Source organism: Procambarus clarkii, chromosome 46 (genome assembly GCF_040958095.1).
Source record: "Procambarus clarkii isolate CNS0578487 chromosome 46, FALCON_Pclarkii_2.0, whole genome shotgun sequence".
NCBI lineage: Eukaryota > Metazoa > Arthropoda > Malacostraca > Decapoda > Cambaridae > Procambarus > Procambarus clarkii.
Window position 1 is genome coordinate 33,437,657 of NC_091195.1, and position 22,942 is coordinate 33,460,598.

The following is a 22,942-nucleotide window of genomic DNA, read 5'->3' on the forward strand; positions in this document are numbered from 1 at the left end:
CAGCGTGGGAGCCCCTGGTCATGGTGGGAGACATACACACTGTGGGAGCGCCCAGCGTGGGAGCCCTGGTCATGGTGGGAGACATACACACTGTGGGAGCGCCCAGCGTGGGAGCCCTGGTCATGGGGGGAGACATACACACTGTAGGAGCGCCCAGCGTGGGAGCCCTGGTCATGGTGGGAGACATACACACTGTGGGAGCGCCCAGCGTGGGAGCCCTGGTCATGGTGGGAGACATACACACTGTGGGAGCCCCCAGCGTGGGAGCCCTGGTCATGGTGGGAGACATACACACTGTGGGAGCACCCAGCGTGGGAGCCCTGGTCATGGTGGGAGACATACACACTGTGGGAGCGCCCAGCGTGGGAGCCCTGGTCATGGTGGGAGACATACACACTGTGGGAGCCCTGGTCATGGTGGGAGACATACACACTGTGGGAGCGCCCAGCGTGGGAGCCCTGGTCATGGAGGGAGACATACACACTGTGGGAGCACCCAGCGTGGGAGCCCTGGTCATGGTGGGAGACATACACACTGTGGGAGCGCCCAGCGTGGGAGCCCTGGTCATGGTGGGAGACATACACACTGAGGGAGCGCCCAGCGTTGGAGCCCTGGTCATGGTGGGAGACACACACTGCGGGAGCGCCAAGCGTGGGAGCCCTGGTCATGGTGGGAGACATTCACACTGTGGGAGCCTAGTCAGGGTGGGAGACATACACACTGTGGGAGCGCCCAGCGTGGAAGCCCTGGTCATGGTGGGAGACATACACACTGTGGGAGCTTGGTCATGGTGGGAGACATACAAACTGTGGGAGCCCTGGTCATGGTGGGAGACATACACACTGTGGGAGGCCTGGTCATGGTGGGAGACATACAAACTGTGGGACGCCTGGTCATGGTGGGAGACATACACACTGTGGGAGCCCTGGTCATGGTGGGAGACATACACACTGTGGGAGCGCCCAGCGTGGGAGCCCCTGGTCATGGTGGGAGACATACACACTGTGGGAGCGCCCAGCGTGGGAACCCCTGGTCATGGTGGGAGACATACAGACTGTGGGAGCGCCCAGCGTGGGAGCCCTGGTCATAATGGGAGACATACACACTGTGGGAGCCCTGGTCATGGTGGGAGACATACACACTGTGGGAGCCAGGTCATGGTGGGAGACATACACACTGTGGGAGCGCCAAGCGTGGGAGCCTGGTCATTGTGGAAGACAGACACACTGTGGGAGCGCCCAGCGTGGGAGCCCTGGTCATGGTGGGAGACATACACTCTGTGGGAGCGCCCACCGCGGGAGCCCTGGTCATGGTGGGAGACATACATACTGTGGGAGCGCCCAGCGTGGGAGCCCTGGTCATGGTGGGAGACATACACACTGTGGGAGCGCCCAGCGTGGGAGCCCTTGTCATGGTGTGAGACATACACACTGTGGGAGCGCCCAGCGTGGGAGCCCTGGTCATGGTGGGAGACATACACACTGTGGGAGCGCCCAGCGTGGGAGCCCTAGTCATGGTGGGAGACATACATACTGCTGGAGCGCCCAACGTGGGAGCCATGGTCATGGTGGGAGACATACACACTGTGGGAGCGCCCAACGTGGGAGCTCTGGTCATGGTGGGAGGCATACACACTGTGGGAGCGCCCAGCGCGGGAGCCCTGGTCATGGTGGGAGACATACACACTGTGGGAGCGCCAAGCGTTGGAGCCTGGTCCTGGTGGGAGACATACACACTGTGGGAGCCTGGTCATGGTGAGAGACATACACACTGTGGGAGCCCTGGTCATAGTGGGAGACATACACACTGTGGGAACGCCCAGCGTGGGAGACCTGGTCATGGTTTGAGACATACACACTGTGGGAGCGCCCAGCGTGGGAGCCCTGGTCATGGTGGAAGACATACACACTGTGGGAGCCCTGGTCATGGTGGAAGACATACACACTGTGGGAGCCCTGGTCATGGTGGAAGACATACACACTGTGGGAGCCCTGGTCATGGTGGAAGACAGACACACTGTGGGAGCGCCCAGCGTGGGAGCCCTGGTCATAGTGGGAGACATGCTCACTTTGGGAGCGCCCAGCGTGGGAGCCCTGGCCATGGTGGGAGACATACACACTGTGGGAGCGCCCAGCGTGGGAGCTCTGGTCATGGTGGGAGACATACACACTGTGGGAGCGCCCAGCGTTGGAGCCCAGGTCATGGTGGGAGACATACACACTGTGGGAGCGCCAAGCGTTGGAGCCTGGTCCTAGTGGGAGACATACACACTGTGGGAGCCTGGTCATGGTGGGAGACATACACACTGTGGGAGCCCTGGTCATGGTGGGAGACATACACACTGTGGGAGCCTGGTCATGGTGGGAAACATACACACTGTGGGAGCCTGGTCCTGGTGGGAGACATACACACTGTGGGAGCCCTGGTCATGGTGGGAGACATACACACTGTGGGAGCCTGGTCATGGTGGGAGACATACACACTGTGGGAGCCCTGGTCATGGTGGGAGACATACACACTGTGGGAGCGCCCAACGTGGGAGCCCTGGTCATGGTGGGAGACATACACACTATGGGAGCCCTGGACATGGTGGGAGACATACACACTGTGGGAGCGCCCAACGTGGGAGCCCTGGTCATGGTGGGAGACATTCACACTGTGGGAGCCCTGGTCATGGTGGGAGACATACACACTGTGGGAGCCCTGGACATGGTGGGTGACATACACACTGTGGGAGCACCCAGCGTGGGAGCCCTGGTCATGGTGGGAGACATTCACACTGTGGGGGCGCCCATCGTGGGAACCCTGGTCATGGTGGGAGCCATACATATTGTGGGAGCGCCCAGCGTGGGAGCCCTGGTCATGGTGGGAGACACACACACTGTGGGAGCCTGGTCATGGTGGGAGACATACACACTGTGGGAGCCCTGGTTATGGTGGGAGACATACACACTGTGGGAGCGCCCAGCGTGGGAGCCCTGGTCATGGTGGGAGACATACACACTGTGGGAGCGCCCAGCGTGGGAGCCCTGGTCATGGTGGGAGACATACACACTGTGGGAGCGCCCAGCGTGGGAGCCCTGGTCATGGCGGGAGACATACACACTGTGGGAGCGCCCAGCGTGGGAGCCCTGGTCATTGTGGGAGACTTACACACTGTGGGAGCGCCCAGCGTGGGAGCCCTGGTCATAGTGGGAGACATACACACTGTGGGAGCACCCAGCGTGGGAGCCCTTGGTCATGGTGGGAGACATACACACTGTGGGAGCGCCCAACGTGGGAGCCCTGGTCATGGTGGGAGACATTCACACTGTGGGAGCCCTGGTCATGGTGGGAGACATACACACTGTGGGAGCCCTGGACATGGTGGGAGACATACACACTGTGGGAGCACCCAGCGTGGGAGCCCTGGTCATGGTGGGAGACATTCACACTGTGGGGGCGCCCATCGTGGGAACCCTGGTCATGGTGGGAGCCATACACATTGTGGGAGCGCCCAGCGTGGGAGCCCTGGTCATGGTGGGAGACACACACTGTGGGAGCCTGGTCATGGTGGGAGACATACACACTGTGGGAGCCCTGGTTATGGTGGGAGACATACACACTGTGGGAGCGCCCAGCGTGGGAGCCCTGGTCATGGTGGGAGACATACACACTGTGGGAGCGCCCAGCGTGGGAGCCCTGGTCATGGTGGGAGACATACACACTGTGGGAGCGCCCAGCGTGGGAGCCCTGGTCATGGCGGGAGACATACACACTGTGGGAGCGCCCAGCGTGGGAGCCCTGGTCATTGTGGGAGACTTACACACTGTGGGAGCGCCCAGCGTGGGAGCCCTGGTCATAGTGGGAGACATACACACTGTGGGAGCGCCCAGCGTGGGAGCCCTGGTCATGGTGGGAGACATACACACTGTGGGAGCGCCCAGCGTGGGAGCCCTGGTCATTGGGGGAGACATACACACTGTAGGAGCGCCCAGCGTGGGAGCCCTGGTCATGGTGGGAGACATACACACTGTGGGAGCGCCCAGCGTGGGAGCCCTGGTCATGGCGGGAGACATACACACTGTGGGAGCGCCCAGCGTGGGAGCTCTGGTCATGGTGGGAGACTTTCACACTGTGGGAGCGCCAAGCGTTGGAGCCTGGTCCTGGTGGGAGACATACACACTGTGGAGCACCCAGCGTGGGAGCCTCTGGTCATGGTGGGAGACATACACACTGTGGGAGCGCCCAACGTGGGAGCCCTGGTCATGGTGGGAGACATACATACTGTGGGAGCGCCCAGCGTGGGAGCCCTGGTCATGGTGGGAGACATACACACTGTGGGAGCGCCCAGCGTGGGAGCCCTGGTCATGGCGGGAGACATACACACTGTGGGAGCGCCCAGCGTGGGAGCCCTGGTCATGGTGGGAGACATACACACTGTGGGAGCCCCCAGCGTGGGAGCCCTGGTCATGGTGGGAGACATACACACTGTGGGAGCACCCAGCGTGGGAGCCCTGGTCATGGTGGGAGACATACACACTGTGGGAGCGCCCAGCGTGGGAGCCCTGGTCATGGTGGGAGACATACACACTGTGGGAGCCCTGGTCATGGTGGGAGACATACACACTGTGGGAGCGCCCAGCGTGGGAGCCCTGGTCATGGAGGGAGACATACACACTGTGGGAGCACCCAGCGTGGGAGCCCTGGTCATGGTGGGAGACATACACACTGTGGGAGCGCCCAGCGTGGGAGCCCTGGTCATGGTGGGAGACATACACACTGAGGGAGCGCCCAGCGTTGGAGCCCTGGTCATGGTGGGAGACACACACTGCGAGAGCGCCAAGCGTGGGAGCCCTGGTCATGGTGGGAGACATTCACACTGTGGGAGCCTAGTCAGGGTGGGAGACATACACACTGTGGGAGCGCCCAGCGTGGAAGCCCTGGTCATGGTGGGAGACATACACACTGTGGGAGCTTGGTCATGGTGGGAGACATACAAACTGTGGGAGCCCTGGTCATGGTGGGAGACATACACACTGTGGGAGGCCTGGTCATGGTGGGAGACATACAAACTGTGGGACGCCTGGTCATGGTGGGAGACATACACACTGTGGGAGCCCTGGTCATGGTGGGAGACATACACACTGTGGGAGCGCCCAGCGTGGGAGCCCCTGGTCATGGTGGGAGACATACACACTGTGGGAGGCCTGGTCATGGTGGGAGACATACAAACTGTGGGACGCCTGGTCATGGTGGGAGACATACACACTGTGGGAGCCCTGGTCATGGTGGGAGACATACACACTGTGGGAGCGCCCAGCGTGGGAACCCCTGGTCATGGTGGGAGACATACAGACTGTGGGAGCGCCCAGCGTGGGAGCCCTGGTCATAATGGGAGACATACACACTGTGGGAGCCCTGGTCATGGTGGGAGACATACACACTGTGGGAGCCAGGTCATGGTGGGAGACATACACACTGTGGGAGCGCCAAGCGTGGGAGCCTGGTCATTGTGGAAGACAGACACACTGTGGGAGCGCCCAGCGTGGGAGCCCTGGTCATGGTGGGAGACATACACTCTGTGGGAGCGCCCACCGCGGGAGCCCTGGTCATGGTGGGAGACATACATACTGTGGGAGCGCCCAGCGTGGGAGCCCTGGTCATGGTGGGAGACATACACACTGTGGGAGCGCCCAGCGTGGGAGCCCTGGTCATGGTGTGAGACATACACACTGTGGGAGCGCCCAGCGTGGGAGCCCTGGTCATGGTGGGAGACATACACACTGTGGGAGCGCCCATCGTGGGAGCCCTAGTCATGGTGGGAGACATACATACTGCTGGAGCGCCCAACGTGGGAGCCATGGTCATGGTGGGAGACATACACACTGTGGGAGCGCCCAACGTGGGAGCTCTGGTCATGGTGGGAGGCATACACATTGTGGGAGCGCCCAGCGCGGGAGCCCTGGTCATGGTGGGAGACATACACACTGTGGGAGCGCCAAGCGTTGGAGCCTGGTCCTGGTGGGAGACATACACACTGTGGGAGCCTGGTCATGGTGAGAGACATACACACTGTGGGAGCCCTGGTCATAGTGGGAGACATACACACTGTGGGAACGCCCAGCGTGGGAGACCTGGTCATGGTTTGAGACATACACACTGTGGGAGCGCCCAGCGTGGGAGCCCTGGTCATGGTGGAAGACATACACACTGTGGGAGCCCTGGTCATGGTGGAAGACATACACACTGTGGGAGCCCTGGTCATGGTGGAAGACATACACACTGTGGGAGCCCTGGTCATGGTGGAAGACAGACACACTGTGGGAGCGCCCAGCGTGGGAGCTCTGGTCATGGTGGGAGACATACACACTGTGGGAGCGCCCAGCGTTGGAGCCCAGGTCATGGTGGGAGACATACACACTGTGGGAGCGCCAAGCGTTGGAGCCTGGTCCTAGTGGGAGACATACACACTGTGGGAGCCTGGTCATGGTGGGAGACATACACACTGTGGGAGCCCTGGTCATGGTGGGAGACATACACACTGTGGGAGCCTGGTCATGGTGGGAAACATACACACTGTGGGAGCCTGGTCCTGGTGGGAGACATACACACTGTGGGAGCCCTGGTCATGGTGGGAGACATACACACTGTGGGAGCCTGGTCATGGTGGGAGACATACACACTGTGGGAGCCCTGGTCATGGTGGGAGACATACACACTGTGGGAGCGCCCAACGTGGGAGCCCTGGTCATGGTGGGAGACATACACACTATGGGAGCCCTGGACATGGTGGGAGACATACACACTGTGGGAGCGCCCAACGTGGGAGCCCTGGTCATGGTGGGAGACATTCACACTGTGGGAGCCCTGGTCATGGTGGGAGACATACACACTGTGGGAGCCCTGGACATGGTGGGTGACATACACACTGTGGGAGCACCCAGCGTGGGAGCCCTGGTCATGGTGGGAGACATTCACACTGTGGGGGCGCCCATCGTGGGAACCCTGGTCATGGTGGGAGCCATACATATTGTGGGAGCGCCCAGCGTGGGAGCCCTGGTCATGGTGGGAGACACACACACTGTGGGAGCCTGGTCATGGTGGGAGACATACACACTGTGGGAGCCCTGGTTATAGTGGGAGACATACACACTGTGGGAGCGCCCAGCGTGGGAGCCCTGGTCATGGTGGGAGACATACACACTGTGGGAGCGCCCAGCGTGGGAGCCCTGGTCATGGTGGGAGACATACACACTGTGGGAGCGCCCAGCGTGGGAGCCCTGGTCATGGCGGGAGACATACACACTGTGGGAGCGCCCAGCGTGGGAGCCCTGGTCATTGTGGGAGACTTACACACTGTGGGAGCGCCCAGCGTTTGAGCCCTGGTCATAGTGGGAGACATACACACTGTGGGAGCACCCAGCGTGGGAGCCCTTGGTCATGGTGGGAGACATACACACTGTGGGAGCGCCCAACGTGGGAGCCCTGGTCATGGTGGGAGACATTCACACTGTGGGAGCCCTGGTCATGGTGGGAGACATACACACTGTGGGAGCCCTGGACATGGTGGGAGACATACACACTGTGGGAGCACCCAGCGTGGGAGCCCTGGTCATGGTGGGAGACATTCACACTGTGGGGGCGCCCATCGTGGGAACCCTGGTCATGGTGGGAGCCATACATATTGTGGGAGCGCCCAGCGTGGGAGCCCTGGTCATGGTGGGAGACACACACTGTGGGAGCCTGGTCATGGTGGGAGACATACACACTGTGGGAGCCCTGGTTATGGTGGGAGACATACACACTGTGGGAGCGCCCAGCGTGGGAGCCCTGGTCATGGTGGGAGACATACACACTGTGGGAGCGCCCAGCGTGGGAGCCCTGGTCATGGTGGGAGACATACACACTGAGGGAGCGCCCAGCGTTGGAGCCCTGGTCATGGTGGGAGACACACACTGCGAGAGCGCCAAGCGTGGGAGCCCTGGTCATGGTGGGAGACATTCACACTGTGGGAGCCTAGTCAGGGTGGGAGACATACACACTGTGGGAGCGCCCAGCGTGGAAGCCCTGGTCATGGTGGGAGACATACACACTGTGGGAGCTTGGTCATGGTGGGAGACATACAAACTGTGGGAGCCCTGGTCATGGTGGGAGACATACACACTGTGGGAGGCCTGGTCATGGTGGGAGACATACAAACTGTGGGACGCCTGGTCATGGTGGGAGACATACACACTGTGGGAGCCCTGGTCATGGTGGGAGACATACACACTGTGGGAGCGCCCAGCGTGGGAGCCCCTGGTCATGGTGGGAGACATACACACTGTGGGAGGCCTGGTCATGGTGGGAGACATACAAACTGTGGGACGCCTGGTCATGGTGGGAGACATACACACTGTGGGAGCCCTGGTCATGGTGGGAGACATACACACTGTGGGAGCGCCCAGCGTGGGAACCCCTGGTCATGGTGGGAGACATACAGACTGTGGGAGCGCCCAGCGTGGGAGCCCTGGTCATAATGGGAGACATACACACTGTGGGAGCCCTGGTCATGGTGGGAGACATACACACTGTGGGAGCCAGGTCATGGTGGGAGACATACACACTGTGGGAGCGCCAAGCGTGGGAGCCTGGTCATTGTGGAAGACAGACACACTGTGGGAGCGCCCAGCGTGGGAGCCCTGGTCATGGTGGGAGACATACACTCTGTGGGAGCGCCCACCGCGGGAGCCCTGGTCATGGTGGGAGACATACATACTGTGGGAGCGCCCAGCGTGGGAGCCCTGGTCATGGTGGGAGACATACACACTGTGGGAGCGCCCAGCGTGGGAGCCCTGGTCATGGTGTGAGACATACACACTGTGGGAGCGCCCAGCGTGGGAGCCCTGGTCATGGTGGGAGACATACACACTGTGGGAGCGCCCATCGTGGGAGCCCTAGTCATGGTGGGAGACATACATACTGCTGGAGCGCCCAACGTGGGAGCCATGGTCATGGTGGGAGACATACACACTGTGGGAGCGCCCAACGTGGGAGCTCTGGTCATGGTGGGAGGCATACACACTGTGGGAGCGCCCAGCGCGGGAGCCCTGGTCATGGTGGGAGACATACACACTGTGGGAGCGCCAAGCGTTGGAGCCTGGTCCTGGTGGGAGACATACACACTGTGGGAGCCTGGTCATGGTGAGAGACATACACACTGTGGGAGCCCTGGTCATAGTGGGAGACATACACACTGTGGGAACGCCCAGCGTGGGAGACCTGGTCATGGTTTGAGACATACACACTGTGGGAGCGCCCAGCGTGGGAGCCCTGGTCATGGTGGAAGACATACACACTGTGGGAGCCCTGGTCATGGTGGAAGACATACACACTGTGGGAGCCCTGGTCATGGTGGAAGACATACACACTGTGGGAGCCCTGGTCATGGTGGAAGACAGACACACTGTGGGAGCGCCCAGCGTGGGAGCTCTGGTCATGGTGGGAGACATACACACTGTGGGAGCGCCCAGCGTTGGAGCCCAGGTCATGGTGGGAGACATACACACTGTGGGAGCGCCAAGCGTTGGAGCCTGGTCCTAGTGGGAGACATACACACTGTGGGAGCCTGGTCATGGTGGGAGACATACACACTGTGGGAGCCCTGGTCATGGTGGGAGACATACACACTGTGGGAGCCTGGTCATGGTGGGAAACATACACACTGTGGGAGCCTGGTCCTGGTGGGAGACATACACACTGTGGGAGCCCTGGTCATGGTGGGAGACATACACACTGTGGGAGCCTGGTCATGGTGGGAGACATACACACTGTGGGAGCCCTGGTCATGGTGGGAGACATACACACTGTGGGAGCGCCCAACGTGGGAGCCCTGGTCATGGTGGGAGACATACACACTATGGGAGCCCTGGACATGGTGGGAGACATACACACTGTGGGAGCGCCCAACGTGGGAGCCCTGGTCATGGTGGGAGACATTCACACTGTGGGAGCCCTGGTCATGGTGGGAGACATACACACTGTGGGAGCCCTGGACATGGTGGGTGACATACACACTGTGGGAGCACCCAGCGTGGGAGCCCTGGTCATGGTGGGAGACATTCACACTGTGGGGGCGCCCATCGTGGGAACCCTGGTCATGGTGGGAGCCATACATATTGTGGGAGCGCCCAGCGTGGGAGCCCTGGTCATGGTGGGAGACACACACACTGTGGGAGCCTGGTCATGGTGGGAGACATACACACTGTGGGAGCCCTGGTTATAGTGGGAGACATACACACTGTGGGAGCGCCCAGCGTGGGAGCCCTGGTCATGGTGGGAGACATACACACTGTGGGAGCGCCCAGCGTGGGAGCCCTGGTCATGGTGGGAGACATACACACTGTGGGAGCGCCCAGCGTGGGAGCCCTGGTCATGGCGGGAGACATACACACTGTGGGAGCGCCCAGCGTGGGAGCCCTGGTCATTGTGGGAGACTTACACACTGTGGGAGCGCCCAGCGTTTGAGCCCTGGTCATAGTGGGAGACATACACACTGTGGGAGCACCCAGCGTGGGAGCCCTTGGTCATGGTGGGAGACATACACACTGTGGGAGCGCCCAACGTGGGAGCCCTGGTCATGGTGGGAGACATTCACACTGTGGGAGCCCTGGTCATGGTGGGAGACATACACACTGTGGGAGCCCTGGACATGGTGGGAGACATACACACTGTGGGAGCACCCAGCGTGGGAGCCCTGGTCATGGTGGGAGACATTCACACTGTGGGGGCGCCCATCGTGGGAACCCTGGTCATGGTGGGAGCCATACATATTGTGGGAGCGCCCAGCGTGGGAGCCCTGGTCATGGTGGGAGACACACACTGTGGGAGCCTGGTCATGGTGGGAGACATACACACTGTGGGAGCCCTGGTTATGGTGGGAGACATACACACTGTGGGAGCGCCCAGCGTGGGAGCCCTGGTCATGGTGGGAGACATACACACTGTGGGAGCGCCCAGCGTGGGAGCCCTGGTCATGGTGGGAGACATACACACTGTGGGAGCGCCCAGCGTGGGAGCCCTGGTCATGGCGGGAGACATACACACTGTGGGAGCGCCCAGCGTGGGAGCCCTGGTCATTGTGGGAGACTTACACACTGTGGGAGCGCCCAGCGTGGGAGCCCTGGTCATAGTGGGAGACATACACACTGTGGGAGCGCCCAGCGTGGGAGCCCTGGTCATGGTGGGAGACATACACACTGTGGGAGCGCCCAGCGTGGGAGCCCTGGTCATTGGGGGAGACATACACACTGTAGGAGCGCCCAGCGTGGGAGCCCTGGTCATGGTGGGAGACATACACACTGTGGGAGCGCCCAGCGTGGGAGCCCTGGTCATGGCGGGAGACATACACACTGTGGGAGCGCCCAGCGTGGGAGCCCTGGTCATGGTGGGAGACTTTCACACTGTGGGAGCGCCAAGCGTTGGAGCCTGGTCCTGGTGGGAGACATACACACTGTGGAGCACCCAGCGTGGGAGCCTCTGGTCATGGTGGGAGACATACACACTGTGGGAGCGCCCAACGTGGGAGCCCTGGTCATGGTGGGAGACATACATACTGTGGGAGCGCCCAGCGTGGGAGCCCTGGTCATGGTGGGAGACATACACACTGTGGGAGCGCCCAGCGTGGGAGCCCTGGTCATGGCGGGAGACATACACACTGTGGGAGCGCCCAGCGTGGGAGCCCTGGTCATGGTGGGAGACTTTCACACTGTGGGAGCGCCCAGCGTGGGAGCCCTGGTCATGGTGGGAGACATACACACTGTGGGAGCACCCAGCGTGGGAGCCCTTGTCATGGTGGAAGACATAAACACTGTGGGAGCGCCCAGCGTGGGAGGCCTGATCATGGTGGGAGACATACACACTGTGGGAGCGCCCAGCGTGGGAGCCCTGGTCATGGTGGAAGACATATACACTGTGGGAGCACCCAGCGTGGGAGCCCTGGTCATGGTGGGAGACATACACACTGTGGGAGCACCAAGCGTGGGAGCCTGGTCATGGTGGGAGACATACACACCGTGGGAGCGCCCAGAGTGGGAGCACTGGTCATGGGGGGAGACATACACACTGTGGGAGCCCTGGTCATGGTGGGAGACAAACACACTGTGGGAGCACCCAGCGTGGGAGCCCTGGTCATGGTGGGAGACATACACACTGTGGGAGCCCTGGTCATGGTGGGAGACATACCCACTGTGGGAGCACCCAGCGTGGGAGCCCTGGTCATGGTGGGAGACATACACACTGTGGGAGCGCCCAGCGTGGGAGCCCTGGTCATGGTGGGAGACATACACACTGTGGGAGCGCCCAGCGTGGGAGCCCTGATCATGGTGGGAGACAGACACACTGTGGGAGCACCCAGCGTGGGAGCCCTGGTCATGGTGGGAGACATACACACTGTGGGAGCCCTGGTCATGGTGGGAGACATACACACTGTGGGAGCACCCAGCGTGGGAGCCCTGGTCATGGTGGGAGACATACACACTGTGGGAGCGCCCAGCGTGGGAGCCCTGGTCATGGTGGGAGACATACACACTGTGGGAGCGCCCAGCGTGGGAGCCCTGGTCATGGTGGGAGACATACACACTGTGGGAGCCCTGGTCATGGTGGGAGACATACACACTGTGGGAGCACCCAGCGTGGGAGCCCTGGTCATGGTGGGAGACATACACACTGTGGGAGCGCCCAACGTGGGAGCCATGGTCATGGTGGGAGACATACACACTGTGGGAGCGCCCAGCGTGGGAGCCCTGGTCATGGTGGGAGACATACACACTGTGGGAGCGCCCAGCGTGGGAGCCCTGGTCATTGTGGGAGACAGACAAGATAAACACCAACACGACTGATAAGACACATACCTACACACGTCCTCACCATAAGGAACGTGTAAGCTACTGACGTTTACTGATATAATTTAAAACTTTGTATATTTTTAACTTTAAATATTTCCCATATAATATAATACATAATAACGTCATAACTCCACAACACGTGATGTTGCACTTGTGGGTAATATGCAGCCAGCATTATCAGCCATTATCGCTATCACTGTTATCAGTCTCTGGCGAATGTGTTCATATCTGTGTGTGTGGTGAACTTCCACACTTCCCAGTTGTTATTGATGGTTCCTCAGTGTGTTGTGGAACCTGAAGCTGGCCACTGTGTAGTGAACTACCAGGTTGTTGTGTTGAGGAACCTGAAGCTGGCCGCTGTGTAGTGAACTACCAGGTTGTTGTGTTGAGGAACCTGAAGCTGGCCACTGTGTAGTGAACTACCAGGTTGTTGTGTTGAGGAACCTGAAGCTGGCCACTGTGTAGTGAACTACCAGGTTGTTGCGTTGAGGAACCTGAAGCTGGCCACTGTGTAGTGAACTACCAGGTTGTTGTGTTGAGGAACCTGAAGCTGGCCACTGTGTAGTGAACTACCAGGTTGTTGTGTTGAGGAACCTGAAGCTGGCCACTGTGTAGTGAACTACCAGGTTGTTGTGTTGAGGAACCTGAAGCTGGTCACTGTGTAGTGAACTACCAGGTTGTTGTGTTGTGGAACCTGAAGCTGGTCACTGTGTAGTGAACTACCAGGTTGTTGTGTTGAGGAACCTGAAGCTGGTCACTGTGTAGTGAACTACCAGGTTGTTGTGTTGAGGAACCTGAAGCTGGCCACTGTGTAGTGAACTACCAGGTTGTTGTGTTGTGGAACCTGAAGCTGGTCACTGTGTAGTGAACTACCAGGTTGTTGTGTTGAGGAACCTGAAGCTGGTCACTGTGTAGTGAACTACCAGGTTGTTGTGTTGAGGAACCTGAAGCTGGCCACTGTGTAGTGAACTACCAGGTTGTTGTGTTGTGGAACCTGAAGCTGGTCACTGTGTAGTGAACTACCAGGTTGTTGTGTTGAGGAACCTGAAGCTGGTCACTGTGTAGTGAACTACCAGGTTGTTGTGTTGAGGAACCTGAAGCTGGCCACTGTGTAGTGAACTACCAGGTTGTTGTGTTGAGGAACCTGAAGCTGGCCACTGTGTAGTGAACTACCAGGTTGTTGTGTTGTGTTGAGGAACCTGAAGCTGGCCACTGTGTAGTGAACTACCAGGTTGTTGTGTTGTGTTGAGGAACCTGAAGCTGGCCACTGTGTAGTGAACTACCAGGTTGTTGTGTTGAGGAACCTGAAGCTGGTCACTGTGTAGTGAACTACCAGGTTGTTGTGTTGAGGAACCTGAAGCTGGCCACTGTGTAGTGAACTACCAGGTTGTTGTGTTGAGGAACCTGAAGCTGGCCACTGTGTAGTGAACTACCAGGTTGTTGTGTTGAGGAACCTGAAGCTGGCCACTGTGTAGTGAACTACCAGGTTGTTGTGTTGTGGAACCTGAAGCTGGCCACTGTGTAGTGAACTACCAGGTTGTTGTGTTGTGTTGAGGAACCTGAAGCTGGTCACTGTGTAGTGAACTACCAGGTTGTTGTGTTGTGTTGAGGAACCTGAAGCTGGTCACTGTGTAGTGAACTACCAGGTTGTTGTGTTGTGTTGAGGAACCTGAAGCTGGCCACTGTGTAGTGAACTACCAGGTTGTTGTGTTGAGGAACCTGAAGCTGGCCACTGTGTAGTGAACTACCAGGTTGTTGTGTTGAGGAACCTGAAGCTGGCCACTGTGTAGTGAACTACCAGGTTGTTGTGTTGTGGAACCTGAAGCTGGCCACTGTGTAGTGAACTACCAGGTTGTTGTGTTGTGTTGAGGAACCTGAAGCTGGTCACTGTGTAGTGAACTACCAGGTTGTTGTGTTGTGTTGAGGAACCTGAAGCTGGTCACTGTGTAGTGAACTACCAGGTTGTTGTGTTGTGTTGAGGAACCTGAAGCTGGCCACTGTATAGTGAACTACCAGGTTGTTGTGTTGTGTTGAGGAACCTGAAGCTGGTCACTGTGTAGTGAACTACCAGGTTGTTGTGTTGTGTTGAGGAACCTGAAGCTGGCCACTGTGTAGTGAACTACCAGGTTGTTGTGTTGTGGAACCTGAAGCTGGCCACTGTGTAGTGAACTACCTGGTTGTTGTGTTGTGGAACCTGAAGCTGGCCACTGTGTAGTGAACTACCAGGTTGTTGTGTTGTGTTGAGGAACCTGAAGCTGGCCACTGTGTAGTGAACTACCAGGTTGTTGTGTTGTGTTGAGGAACCTGAAGCTGGCCACTGTGTAGTGAACTACCAGGTTGTTGTGTTGTGGAACCTGAAGCTGGCCACTGTGTAGTGAACTACCAGGTTGTTGTGTTGTGGAACCTGAAGCTGGCCACTGTGTAGTGAACTACCAGGTTGTTGTGTTGAGGAACCTGAAGCTGGCCACTGTGTAGTGAACTACCAGGTTGTTGTGTTGTGTTGAGGAACCTGAAGCTGGTCACTGTGTAGTGAACTACCAGGTTGTTGTGTTGAGGAACCTGAAGCTGGTCACTGTGTAGTGAACTACCAGGTTGTTGTGTTGTGTTGAGGAACCTGAAGCTGGTCACTGTGTAGTGAACTACCAGGTTGTTGTGTTGTGTTGAGGAACCTGAAGCTGGTCACTGTGTAGTGAACTACCAGATTGTTGTGTTGAGGAACCTGAAGCTGGCCACTGTGTAGTGAACTACCAGGTTGTTGTGTTGAGGAACCTGAAGCTGGCCACTGTGTAGTGAACTACCAGGTTGTTGTGTTGTGGAACCTGAAGCTGGTCACTGTGTAGTGAACTACCAGGTTGTTGTGTTGAGGAACCTGAAGCTGGCCACTGTGTAGTGAACTACCAGGTTGTTGTGTTGAGGAACCTGAAGCTGGCCACTGTGTAGTGAACTACCAGGTTGTTGTGTTGTGTTGAGGAACCTGAAGCTGGCCACTGTGTAGTGAACTACCAGGTTGTTGTGTTGAGGAACCTGAAGCTGGCCACTGTGTAGTGAACTACCAGGTTGTTGTGTTGTGTTGAGGAACCTGAAGCTGGCCACTGTGTAGTGAACTACCATGTTGTTGTGTTGTGTTGAGGAACCTGAAGCTGGTCACTGTGTAGTGAACTACCAGGTTGTTGTGTTGTGTTGAGGAACCTGAAGCTGGCCACTGTGTAGTGAACTACCAGGTTGTTGTGTTGTGTTGAGGAACCTGAAGCTGGCCACTGTGTAGTGAACTACCAGGTTGTTGTGTTGAGGAACCTGAAGCTGGTCACTGTGTAGTGAACTACCAGGTTGTTGTGTTGAGGAACCTGAAGCTGGCCACTGTGTAGTGAACTACCAGGTTGTTGTGTTGAGGAACCTGAAGCTGGCCACTGTGTAGTGAACTACCAGGTTGTTGTGTTGAGGAACCTGAAGCTGGCCACTGTGTAGTGAACTACCAGGTTGTTGTGTTGTGGAACCTGAAGCTGGCCACTGTGTAGTGAACTACCAGGTTGTTGTGTTGTGTTGAGGAACCTGAAGCTGGTCACTGTGTAGTGAACTACCAGGTTGTTGTGTTGTGTTGAGGAACCTGAAGCTGGTCACTGTGTAGTGAACTACCAGGTTGTTGTGTTGTGTTGAGGAACCTGAAGCTGGCCACTGTGTAGTGAACTACCAGGTTGTTGTGTTGAGGAACCTGAAGCTGGCCACTGTGTAGTGAACTACCAGGTTGTTGTGTTGAGGAACCTGAAGCTGGCCACTGTGTAGTGAACTACCAGGTTGTTGTGTTGTGGAACCTGAAGCTGGCCACTGTGTAGTGAACTACCAGGTTGTTGTGTTGTGTTGAGGAACCTGAAGCTGGTCACTGTGTAGTGAACTACCAGGTTGTTGTGTTGTGTTGAGGAACCTGAAGCTGGTCACTGTGTAGTGAACTACCAGGTTGTTGTGTTGTGTTGAGGAACCTGAAGCTGGCCACTGTATAGTGAACTACCAGGTTGTTGTGTTGTGTTGAGGAACCTGAAGCTGGTCACTGTGTAGTGAACTACCAGGTTGTTGTGTTGTGTTGAGGAACCTGAAGCTGGCCACTGTGTAGTGAACTACCAGGTTGTTGTGTTGTGGAACCTGAAGCTGGCCACTGTGTAGTGAACTACCTGGTTGTTGTGTTGTGGAACCTGAAGCTGGCCACTGTGTAGTGAACTACCAGGTTGTTGTGTTGTGTTGAGGAACCTGAAGCTGGCCACTGTGTAGTGAACTACCAGGTTGTTGTGTTGTGTTGAGGAACCTGAAGCTGGCCACTGTGTAGTGAACTACCAGGTTGTTGTGTTGTGGAACCTGAAGCTGGCCACTGTGTAGTGAACTACCAGGTTGTTGTGTTGTGGAACCTGAAGCTGGCCACTGTGTAGTGAACTACCAGGTTGTTGTGTTGAGGAACCTGAAGCTGGCCACTGTGTAGTGAACTACCAGGTTGTTGTGTTGTGTTGAGGAACCTGAAGCTGGTCACTGTGTAGTGAACTACCAGGTTGTTGTGTTGAGGAACCTGAAGCTGGTCACTGTGTAGTGAACTACCAGGTTGTTGTGTTGTGTTGAGGAACCTGAAGCTGGTCACTGTGTAGTGAACTACCAGGTTGTTGTGTTGTGTTGAGGAACCTGAAGCTGGTCACTGTGTAGTGAACTACCAGGTTGTTGTGTTGAGGAACCTGAAGCTGGCCACTGTGTAGTGAACTACCAGGTTGTTGTGTTGAGGAACCTGAAGCTGGCCACTGTGTAGTGAACTACCAGGTTGTTGTGTTGTGGAACCTGAAGCTGGTCACTGTGTAGTGAACTACCAGGTTGTTGTGTTGAGGAACCTGAAGCTGGCCACTGTGTAGTGAACTACCAGGTTGTTGTGTTGAGGAACCTGAAGCTGGCCACTGTGTAGTGAACTACCAGGTTGTTGTGTTGTGTTGAGGAACCTGAAGCTGGCCACTGTGTAGTGAACTACCAGGTTGTTGTGTTGAGGAACCTGAAGCTGGCCACTGTGTAGTGAACTACCAGGTTGTTGTGTTGAGGAACCTGAAGCTGGCCACTGTGTAGTGAACTACCAGGTTGTTGTGTTGTGGAACCTGAAGCTGGCCACTGTGTAGTGAACTACCAGGTTGTTGTGTTGTGTTGAGGAACCTGAAGCTGGTCACTGTGTAGTGAACTACCAGGTTGTTGTGTTGTGTTGAGGAACCTGAAGCTGGTCACTGTGTAGTGAACTACCAGGTTGTTGTGTTGTGTTGAGGAACCTGAAGCTGGCCACTGTGTAGTGAACTACCAGGTTGTTGTGTTGAGGAACCTGAAGCTGGCCACTGTGTAGTGAACTACCAGGTTGTTGTTGTGTTGAGGAACCTGAAGCTGGCCACTGTGTAGTGAACTACCAGGTTGTTGTGTTGTGTTGAGGAACCTGAAGCTGGCCACTGTGTAGTGAACTACCAGGTTGTTGTGTTGAGGAACCTGAAGCTGGTCACTGTGTAGTGAACTACCAGGTTGTTGTGTTGAGGAACCTGAAGCTGGCCACTGTGTAGTGAACTACCAGGTTGTTGTGTTGAGGAACCTGAAGCTGGCCACTGTGTAGTGAACTACCAGGTTGTTGTGTTGAGGAACCTGAAGCTGGCCTACTGTGTAGTGAACTACCAGGTTGTTGTGTTGATGGAACCTGAAGCTGGCCACTGTGTAGTGAACTACCAGGTTGTTGTGTTGTTGAGGAACCTGAAGCTGGTCACTGTGTAGTGAACTACCAGGTTGTTGTGTTGTGTTGAGGAACCTGAAGCTGGTCACTGTGTAGTGAACTACCAGGTTGTTGTGTTGTGTTGAGGAACCTGAAGCTGGCCACTGTGTAGTGAACTACCAGGTTGGTTGTGTTGAGGAACCTGAAGCTGGCCACTGTGTAGTGAACTACCAGGTTGTTGTGTTGAGGAACCTGAAGCTGGCCACTGTGTAGTGAACTACCAGGTTGTTGTGTTGTGGAACCTGAAGCTGGCCACTGTGTAGTGAACTACCAGGTTGTTGTGTTGTGTTGAGGAACCTGAAGCTGGTCACTGTGTAGTGAACTACCAGGTTGTTGTGTTGTGTTGAGGAACCTGAAGCTGGTCACTGTGTAGTGAACTACCAGGTTGTTGTGTTGTGTTGAGGAACCTGAAGCTGGCCACTGTATAGTGAACTACCAGGTTGTTGTGTTGTGTTGAGGAACCTGAAGCTGGTCACTGTGTAGTGAACTACCAGGTTGTTGTGTTGTGTTGAGGAACCTGAAGCTGGCCACTGTGTAGTGAACTACCAGGTTGTTGTGTTGTGGAACCTGAAGCTGGCCACTGTGTAGTGAACTACCTGGTTGTTGTGTTGTGGAACCTGAAGCTGGCCACTGTGTAGTGAACTACCAGGTTGTTGTGTTGTGTTGAGGAAACCTGAAGCTGGCACTGTGTAGTGAACTACCAGGTTGTTGTGTTGTGTTGAGGAACCTGAAGCTGGCCACTGTGTAGTGAACTACCAGGTTGTTGTGTTGTGGAACCTGAAGCTGGCCACTGTGTAGTGAACTACCAGGTTGTTGTGTTGTGGAACCTGAAGCTGGCCACTGTGTAGTGAACTACCAGGTTGTTGTGTTGAGAACCTGAAGCTGGCCACTGTGTAGTGAACTACCAGGTTGTTGTGTTGTGTTGAGGAACCTGAAGCTGGTCACTGTGTAGTGAACTACCAGGTTGTTGTGTTGAGGAACCTGAAGCTGGTCACTGTGTAGTGAACTACCAGGTTGTTGTGTTGTGTTGAGGAACCTGAAGCTGGTCACTGTGTAGTGAACTACCAGGTTGTTGTGTTGTGTTGAGGAAACCTGAAGCTAGTCACTGTGTAGTGAACTACCAGGTTGTTGTGTTGAGGAACCTGAAGCTGGCCACTGTGTAGTGAACTACCAGGTTGTTATGTTGAGGAACCTGAAGCTGGCCACTGTGTAGTGAACTACCAGGTTGTTGTGTTGTGGAACCTGAAGCTGGTCACTGTGTAGTGAACTACCAGGTTGTTGTGTTGAGGAACCTGAAGCTGGCCACTGTGTAGTGAACTACCATGTTGTTGTGTTGAGGAACCTGAAGCTGGCCACTGTGTAGTGAACTACCAGGTTGTTGTGTTGTGTTGAGGAACCTGAAGCCTGGCCACTGTGTAGTGAACTACCAGGTTGTTGTGTTGAGGAACCTGAAGCTGGCCACTGTGTAGTGAACTACCAGGTTGTTGGTGTTGTGTTGAGGAACCTGAAGCTGGCCACTGTGTAGTGAACTACCATGTTGTTGTGTTGTGTTGAGGAACCTGAAGCTGGTCACTGTGTAGTGAACTACCAGGTTGTTGTGTTGTGTTGAGGAACCTGAAGCTGGCCACTGTGTAGTGAACTACCAGGTTGTTGTGTTGAGGAACCTGAAGCTGGTCACTGTGTAGTGAACTACCAGGTTGTTGTGTTGAGGAACCTGAAGCTGACCACTGTGTAGTGAACTACCTGGTTGTTGTGTTGTGTTGAGGAACCTGAAGCTGGCCACTGTGTAGTGAACTACCAGGTTGTTGTGTTGAGGAACCTGAAGCTGGCCACTGTGTAGTGAACTACCAGGTTGTTGTGTTGAGGAACCTGAAGCTGGCCACTGTGTAGTGAACTACCAGGTTGTTGTGTTGAGGAACCTGAAGCTGGCCACTGTGTAGTGAACTACCAGGTTGTTGTGTTGAGGAACCTGAAGCTGGTCACTGTGTAGTGAACTACCAGGTTGTTGTGTGGAGGAACCTGAAGCTGGCCACTGTGTAGTGAACTACCAGGCTGTTGTGTTGAGGAACCTGAAGCTGGCCACTGTGTAGTGAACTACCAGGTTGTTGTGTTGTGTTGAGGAACCTGAAGCTGGTCAACTGTGTAGTGAACTACCAGGTTGTTGTGTTGAGGAACCTGAAGCTGGTCACTGTGTAGTGAACTACCAGGTTGTTGTGTTGAGGAACGTGAAGCTGGCCACTGTGTAGTGAACTACCAGGTTGTTGTGTTGAGGAACCTGAAGCTGGCCACTGTGTAGTGAACTACCAGGTTGTTGTGTTGAGGAACCTGAAGCTGGCCACTGTGTAGTGAACTACCAGGTTGTTGTGTTGTGGAACCTGAAGCTGGTCACTGTGTAGTGACTACCAGGTTGTTGTGTTGTGTTGAGGAACCTGAAGCTGGTCACTGTGTAGTGAACTACCAGGTTGTTGTGTTGTGTTGAGGAACCTGAAGCTGGTCACTGTGTAGTGAACTACCAGGTTGTTGTGTTGTGTTGAGGAACTGAAGCTGGCCACTGTGTAGTGAACTACCAGGTTGTTGTGTTGAGGAACCTGAAGCTGGCCCACTGTGTAGTGAACTACCAGGTTGTTGTGTTGAGGAACCTGAAGCTGGCCACTGTGTAGTGAAATACCAGGTTGTTGTGTTGTGGAACCTGAAGCGGCCACTGTGTAGTGAAACTACCAGGTTGTTGTGTTGTTGAGGAACCTGAAGCTGGTCACTGTGTAGTGAACTACCAGGTTGTTGTGTTGTGTTGTAGGAACCTGAAGCTGGTCAATGTGTAGTGAACTACCAGGTTGTTGTGTTGTGTTGAGGAACCTGAAGCTGCCACTGTATAGTGAACTACCAGGTTGTTGGGTTGTGTTGCAGGAACCTGAAGCTGTCACTGTGTAGTGAACTACCAGGTTGTTGTGTTGTGTTGAGGAACCTGAGCTGGCCACTGTGTAGTGACTACCAGTTGTTGTGTTGTGGAACCTGAAGCTGGCCACTGTGTAGTGAACTACCTGGTTGTTGTGTTGTGGAACCTGAAGCTGGCCACTGTGTAGTGAACTACCAGGTTGTTGTGTTGTTGTTGAGGAACCTGAAGCTGGCCACTGTGTAGTGAACTAACCAGGTTGTTGTGTTGTGTTGAGGAACCTGAAGCTGGCCACTGTGTAAGTGAACTACCAGGTTGTTTGTGTTTGTGGAACCTGAAGCTGGCCCACTGTGTAGTGAACTACCAGGTTGTTGTGTTTGTGGAACCTGAAGCTGGCCACTGTGTAGTGAACTACCAGGTTGGTTGTGTTGAGGAACCTGAAGCTGGCCACTGTGTAGTGAACTACCAGGTTGTTGTGTTGTGTTGAGGAACCTGAAGCTGGTCACTGTGTAGTGAACTACCAGGTTGTTGTGTTGAGGAACCTGAAGCTGGTCACTGTGTAGTGAACTACCAGGTTGTTGTGTTGTGTTGAGGAACCTGAAGCTGGTCACTGTGTAGTGAACTACCAGGTTGTTGTGTTGTGTTGAGGAACCTGAAGCTGGTCACTGTGTAGTGAACTACCAGGTTGTTGTGTTGAGGAACCTGAAGCTGGCCACTGTGTAGTGAACTACCAGGTTGTTGTGTTGAGGAACCTGAAAGCTGGCCACTGTGTAGTGAACTACCAGGTTGTTGTGTTGTGGAACCTGAAGCTGGTCACTGTGTAGTGACTACCAGGTTGTGTGTTGAGGAACCTGAAGCTGGCCACTGTGTAGTGAACTACCAGGTTGTTGTGTTGAGAACCTGAAAGCTGGCCACTGTGTAGTGAACTACCAGGTTGTTGTGTTGTGTTGAGGAACCTGAAGCTGGCCACTGTGTAGTGAACTACCAGGTTGTTGTGTTGAGGAACCTGAAGCTGGCCACTGTGTAGTGAACTACCAGGTTGTTGTGTTGTGTTGAGGAACCTGAAGCTGGCCACTGTGTAGTGAACTACCATGTTGTTGTGTTGTGTTGAGGAACCTGAAGCTGGTCACTGTGTAGTGAACTACCAGGTTGTTGTGTTGTGTTGAGGAACCTGAAGCTGGCCACTGTGTAGTGAACTACCAGGTTGTTGTGTTGAGGAACCTGAAGCTGGTCACTGTGTAGTGAACTACCAGGTTGTTGTGTTGAGGAAACCTGAAGCTGACCACTGTGTAGTGAAACTACCCTGGTCAGTGTGTTTGTGTTTGAGGAACCTGAAGCTGGCCACTGTGTAGTGAACTACACAGGTTTGTTTGTGTTTGAGGAACCTGAAGCTGGCCACTGTGTAGTGAACTACCCAGGTTTGTT

General features: G+C 55.8%; 1 protein-coding gene across 2 annotated transcripts in view; it reads left to right on the forward strand.

The window, feature by feature from the left end:
* Positions 1-13,104: 13,104 nt before the first annotated feature.
* LOC123770533 (uncharacterized) overlaps positions 13,105-22,942 on the forward strand; it is a 78,732-nt gene continuing 68,894 nt past the window's right edge. The window contains exon 1 of one of the 2 annotated variants that reach the window (XM_069301907.1): positions 13,105-13,192. The gene's annotated coding sequence lies outside the window, so the exon portion shown is untranslated. Of the gene's footprint in view, positions 13,193-20,328; positions 20,429-22,942 lie in introns of those variants that run through there. The other variant, XM_069301908.1, reaches the window with a different exon arrangement.